This window comes from Cenococcum geophilum (assembly GCF_001692895.1).
Source record: "Cenococcum geophilum 1.58 unplaced genomic scaffold K441scaffold_8, whole genome shotgun sequence".
Taxonomy (NCBI): Eukaryota; Fungi; Ascomycota; class Dothideomycetes; order Gloniales; family Gloniaceae; genus Cenococcum; species Cenococcum geophilum.
Genome location: NW_027137566.1, coordinates 193,321 through 199,320, shown reverse-complemented (window position 1 = coordinate 199,320; position 6,000 = coordinate 193,321).

The window sequence follows — 6,000 nt, the reverse complement described above, 5'->3', positions numbered from 1 at the left end:
GCGTAACCCTTATAAATCTTAAAGTAATCGTGCTTAGTAGAGCTAAGTGAGTTAATAGCGATATAGTTTAAAAGGATTTTATTAAGAAGAGCTTCGCTTTTAATAGATTTTTAGAGAGCTTAACTAGCGTAAGTTTTACGGCCAGATTGTTATAGAGGTGGTTTTAAAATTAGATTCCGAGTCGTAGGTTCTAGATCCTATAACGTAGATTCTTTATATAGTTCTTAAGGAAGTGGTAATATTAATATAGGATAAGGATAAGACGCAAACTAATAATTCTCCCCCTACGGATTAGTATTATACTCCCCCTACTACTTATTCTCCCCTTAGAACGGAATATCTTAAGCTTTAATAGTCTTAAAGATAGTGATGTCCTTAACTCTATATACCTGCTAAGACTAAAAGTCCTATACTTAGTAAATAAAGTTCCCTTTAAAACTAATAAGAGTAAACTTCTTAGCTCTTAGTCCTAGCTTATTAGACTATATAGGTTTCTTATAGCAGTAAACTATAGAGCTAATAGTACGTAGGTGGTTAAGGCTAGGCTTTAAACCGTAGCGCTTCTTATATAGTGTAAGATATAAGAGCGGAGCTAAGGGACTTTAGTTACGCAGATAGGCTACTATTTAAATAAGTTTAGGCCAGAGGTTTTGTAGTAGATAACTATAGATACGTAGGCAGCGAGCTTTTATAGTAAGCGTTCGCTAGTTATGCTTCGCAACTCCGTTCTATTTAGGTAAGTTAGCGTAAGAGAATTTAAGCTTAATACCGCGAGAGATAAACTAGTTCTTTATAAGCCAGTTATCTAATTTACCGTTATTAGATTAAACCCTTTTAAGAGGGCTAAGTTGCTTTTCTAACTAGGTAATATAGTTCTTAATAACGTCTTAAATGCTATAAGCCTCTTTTAACTTAAGGAAACGGACCTCTATCTATCTAGTATAATTATTGGTAAAAGTAATAGCGTACTTAAAGCCTTTAATGCTGACTGGCGTAAGATAGATAATATTAATATAAACCAGTTCGCCTATAGCTATAGCACGCTATTAAGGGCCATAATTAAATAATTTATGCCTTTTTAAGACGGTATAGGTTTTATAGTTAAATAGATTAGTAGGAAGTCCTAGACGTCTTATATCTGCGAAATTTAGGTAGCTAAATCTCTCATACTACCACTAAGAGTTATAATCTAAGCCTATTAGTAAAAGAGTAGTATATAGATTATTTAGTTTATTAAGGCGGTAAAGTCCTCTTTATATAAAGAAGTGCGCCAGTTTTATTTTATCCCTAGTACATAAAAAGCAGTCTATAGTATTAATAGTTATCCTATTTCTTTAGTAGGTAGAGCTAGATATAAGGTTAATAAAGAGGTCTAGAATATAGAGCATGTTACGGAGTCTAAGTATATTATTACCCTATGGTAGAGATATAATAACGTTAATGTTACTATACCTAGTAGCGTAGGTAATGCCGGTAGCGGAGTTAACTTTAATCCTATATTCTTAAAAGTTCTTAAAAAGCTTACGATCCTTATAAGTATGGTATATTACTCTAGTATTAAAATACTATCTATTTGGTTAAGAATCTACTATGTTATAAAGCATAAGGATCCTTTTATAGTTACTTAAAAAGTTAGTTAGTCAATCGTTGCTTTAGTTAAGTAGAAAAGTTTCATTTTAGGCAAGGCACCTTTTCTTACTCTTAGGTTTGCTAGTAGATATCTTTATAGCCCTATAATTGCAAGTCTAGTAATTAGGTAACTTGTAAAAATTACACTATTTTTTATTAGGTGTAGCGGTAGGTACTATATAAGATTAATTTAGGAGTAGCTAAGCGCCTAGTGACATTACGGACGGCTTGTTATTAACTAGTTAATAAGCTTCCTTATAGAGTTTAAGGCCAAGGAGTTCTGTAATAAAATTGTTAAGAGTAGAAGGCGTGTCCTCTTTATAACTAGGCGTAATTTTGCTATCGCGGAAGTTTTAATAGTAATTACCTAAGTTATAAAGAAAGATACCAGTTATCTAAGTATCCGTTACCCTATTTTATATAGGCCTAGTATAAGTTAGATTTAAGTAAGGTATTTCCTTAAAAAGTTGCTTTATCTATTTAGCAGTAGCTTTATATTTAGTGCAATATTCTTTAAGAAAGTCGCCTAAATGCGTATTAATAAGCGCCTTAAGTCTAAGGTGGTAAGAGACCCAGCCAACTTTTATATATAGTCCCTTAAGTATTTCCTAGGCATGCTTCGCCGTTTAGTTTTTAATATATAATTAGAGTTTAAGGCTAACCAATTCGTATATTAACTAGAAGGCTTAAGATTCCCTAAGAGTATACTTTTCTTTATCTTTTAAAGAGGCGTTATTAGCTAAAGTAGTTACTTCGCCAGTAACGTACTTTTAGAGCGCTCTTAAACAAAGCTTATAGCGTTTTTTAGTAGACTATAAGAGGTAGTTATCTTGGCCTTTAAGGATAATGCTAAGACATTTCTCGTTGGTAGGAGTTTCTAATATAGTAAAAGAGACAATTAGTATATAGGTTAAGAGATAAGGATAAAGTGGTAATAATCCTCTTTAAGGATAAAGACTTTCTAATAGTTATAGCTTATCTATCTTAGTGTAGTCGTTATCTAATTAACCACTAGAAAGAAGGCCGTTAGAAGTTAACGCGAATATAAAGGGGTCGCTAAGGCGCTAGTAGTAAGCGAGCTAATAGCGATTTTCTATCCCGGGGATGGAAAATCCTAATTAGTTAGCATAAGTTAGGGTCCGCAGAATATAGCAGAGTTTAGCAGGTAACGCGCCCTAGCGCCGTTATAATTTGGTGTTGGTTAACCACTAATAAGTATCCTTTAAGTTATTGCAATTAATAGGCCTTTTTTAGGGTATATTAAATACCCTATAGCTTAAAAACTTATAAAGCGGATAGCTTGTAAGGCAGGCAGCTTATAAGGTAGATAGCTTATAAGGTAGCTTATAAGGTAAGTTGCTTATAAGGCTAGTAGCTTATAAAAATAAGGCTTAAGCTTATAAAAGCTAAGGAGCAAGCAATATACGTTAAAAGGAGTTAAGGTTTAAACGCGTTTTTTATACTAATTTAAGTCTTAAGGTATAAGGATGCTAGAGGGCGTATTTAACTTAAAAAACTAATAATAAAAAGGCGTAAATTGCGTTAAGCAGACCGGGCTTATAACCTATTGAACGCGTAGGTTAAGGCAAGCGTGATTGCAGAATATCAAGTATAAGAAGTGGTTGATTAAACTATCTGAGTAGGAGGTTGAGATAAAAGGTTGACGACAACCGAGTCACGTGATATAATATCGGGTGAAAATAACATCTGTTGCCTTTTTAATATAATGGACACAGCTTTCACTCTCTGATATCCACTTATAAGATGTAATATAGTTAACGAAGTTGTTGTCCATTACTGTTGACCTGAATCGGATTCTCTTACCACCGCCTTACTGTCTCTGATGCCTATTACCTTATGATTCACCACCCTATTTCTTACCGTCTGTTTCTGTTGCCTGCACTACCTTATGTACACCACCTCGGCGCATCTCGTTGTAAGTGCGTGTCGATCAAGCCTTCCACTAGCCGTATATAGATTGATCGCCGATATCAAATGGAAATATCCGAACAACCTCACCTCGTGATTGTAGAGCTCAAGGCTAAAGTATTAAGTAACGATTAGGTGCTTACCCGGTAGAGTCGTGACGAGGCTCTTTTTAATTTCATATTACTAAACAATATTCGCGATCATAACCCGCTTTCCTTACTAAGGAAGGCTTATACGCCTCTTTAAGGGGTTGTATACAAAATAGTAGAGAGTAGGTAATAGTTGGGATAGGTAATTAGGTGAGCGAGTAGGACAAGATTAATGAAAAAGATTTATATCGCCTTATTGTATATATAAGGCGACGTAATTAAAGTCGGAGTTGCTATATAGCTAAATAGTAGATTTAGGTGAGAAAAGCTTCATTTAATTTTGATATTGGGTGTTTTTTTAAGCATGCTAATCTATCGGAGATTAACCCCATTTTACCTACGATCGGCAGCGCTAGTAAGCACTTACAACGAGATGCGCCTGGGGATGGTGTATAACGTAGCTGACCGGGAAGCGAGCCACCCCACGAAGCGAGCCACATATGGAAATGCCTACCATTTCTAATTTTATAGCAAATTACACCAAAATCAAAAAGCCTTAGCACATTACACGATGCCAAATTAATCCTTGCCCTCTCGTGAAGCCGAAACTACTATATAAAATATTATATAAGATCTTTCTTCTAGTATTAAGCCGTCGATTTATAAGGCCTCTAGCGCATACAGAGCACCTAATCTATCGTTAGACATCGTCCTACTAGCTATCTCCTACAACACAAAGCTTACCTAGGTTTATTATATTCTTTATAAAAATAGTAAATTATTAAATAGCTGTATAAATATTAATCCTAAGACCTTCCGTTAAAGGCTTATATACTTTTAAAAATAGTTTATTCCCTTTTAAGCGAAGGCCGTATTATAGGTAAGCATTAGAGGCAAAGATTTATTCAACACTACGGTCTTAGCACTATACTAAGTTATTAGCTTAACTGCTAGAGAGCTTAGAATGGCGATCTAGTAGTTATATATAATTAGTTTAGGTCCTTCTATACTATACGTAAGCAATATTAAGTTAAGTATTTAATAATTATCTATAAGTTTAACAAAAAGGGGGTATTACTAGGCCTTATAGCGGTGGCCTAAATAATTATATCGGGTAAGATATATAGGGAAGGGTTAAAAAATTAAACAGTTATATAGTTAAGTACTTGTAAGTTAGTATCTATAATTAAAACGATTTACGCAAATAGCTCTCTACCGCCTACCTTCTTAATTTAGAACGCGTAATACTACTAGGAAAGATAGTATTAAATTAGTAAATAAAATAAGAGCCTTTGCGGATATATATACGCTATCTTCCCTAGTAGGTAAATAGATAACTCTTTAGGCCTATATTATATCGAACATTATAATAGATATATAGGACATTTTATAAAAGATTCTAACTGTAAAATATAGTAATATTGCCTAATTTTAGTAGATAATTATTGGAGCTACCTTACCTAGCAATTTGTTAAGTATACGCTCGCGCGTAGAACTATCTTAATAGCTTTACTACCTTATTTAACTTATAAGCTTTAACCACTAGATATAGGTTATTTTAGGCCACTTTCTTACTACTATAGGGAGTAAGTAGATACCTTCTATTAATATAGCCACTTAGGCGTTAATAAAGAATTTTTTTAAAGCTCTACCTAAAGGTGTATTGTAACGGAACCTTATAGCAAGAACTACGATAGGCTCGTTATTGGGCTAGGTGTGTAGGAAATGCAAGTATAAAAGTCAACAACGTAATAATAACTAGTAGAGTGGTTGCCTAATAGATTAACTCTAATTATATTCTAAGAATTACTATAAGGAAGGAACTATCTAGGTAGGGACTAAGGGTCCTTAAATACACAACCGTACTCCTATAAAAGTCATTACTCTATCTACTCTGTCTACTCTATTTACTCTATAATAGATCTTATAGATTATATAGATTATACGGATTATATTACGTAACTCTACTTACTATTCCTCATTATATAGTTCCACGGGTTCTATCCTAGACCGTGCTTATATTAACTAACTAGCTTCTTCTAATTCCTCTTTAAGTAGTTATAATATCGTACTTAAAGCGTCCGTAATACCATCTCCCTCCTCTCTATCTTCGTCTTTGAAGATTTAAAACATCTCTAAGTCGTTCACTAGAGGTGTAATATCCGTCTAATTAATTTAGTTAACATTATTACTTATAATGCCTAAAGCATCCTCTCTTTCTTCTACCGCTTGCTAGTCTCGTACTATTACTGCGATATTATCTCTTAGTGAAATAATACTATCTCCGTGTTCTTATTACGCAAGAGAGGGGTTAGTCTATATTACGTTAGCAAGTCCTTCCTCTTAACAACCT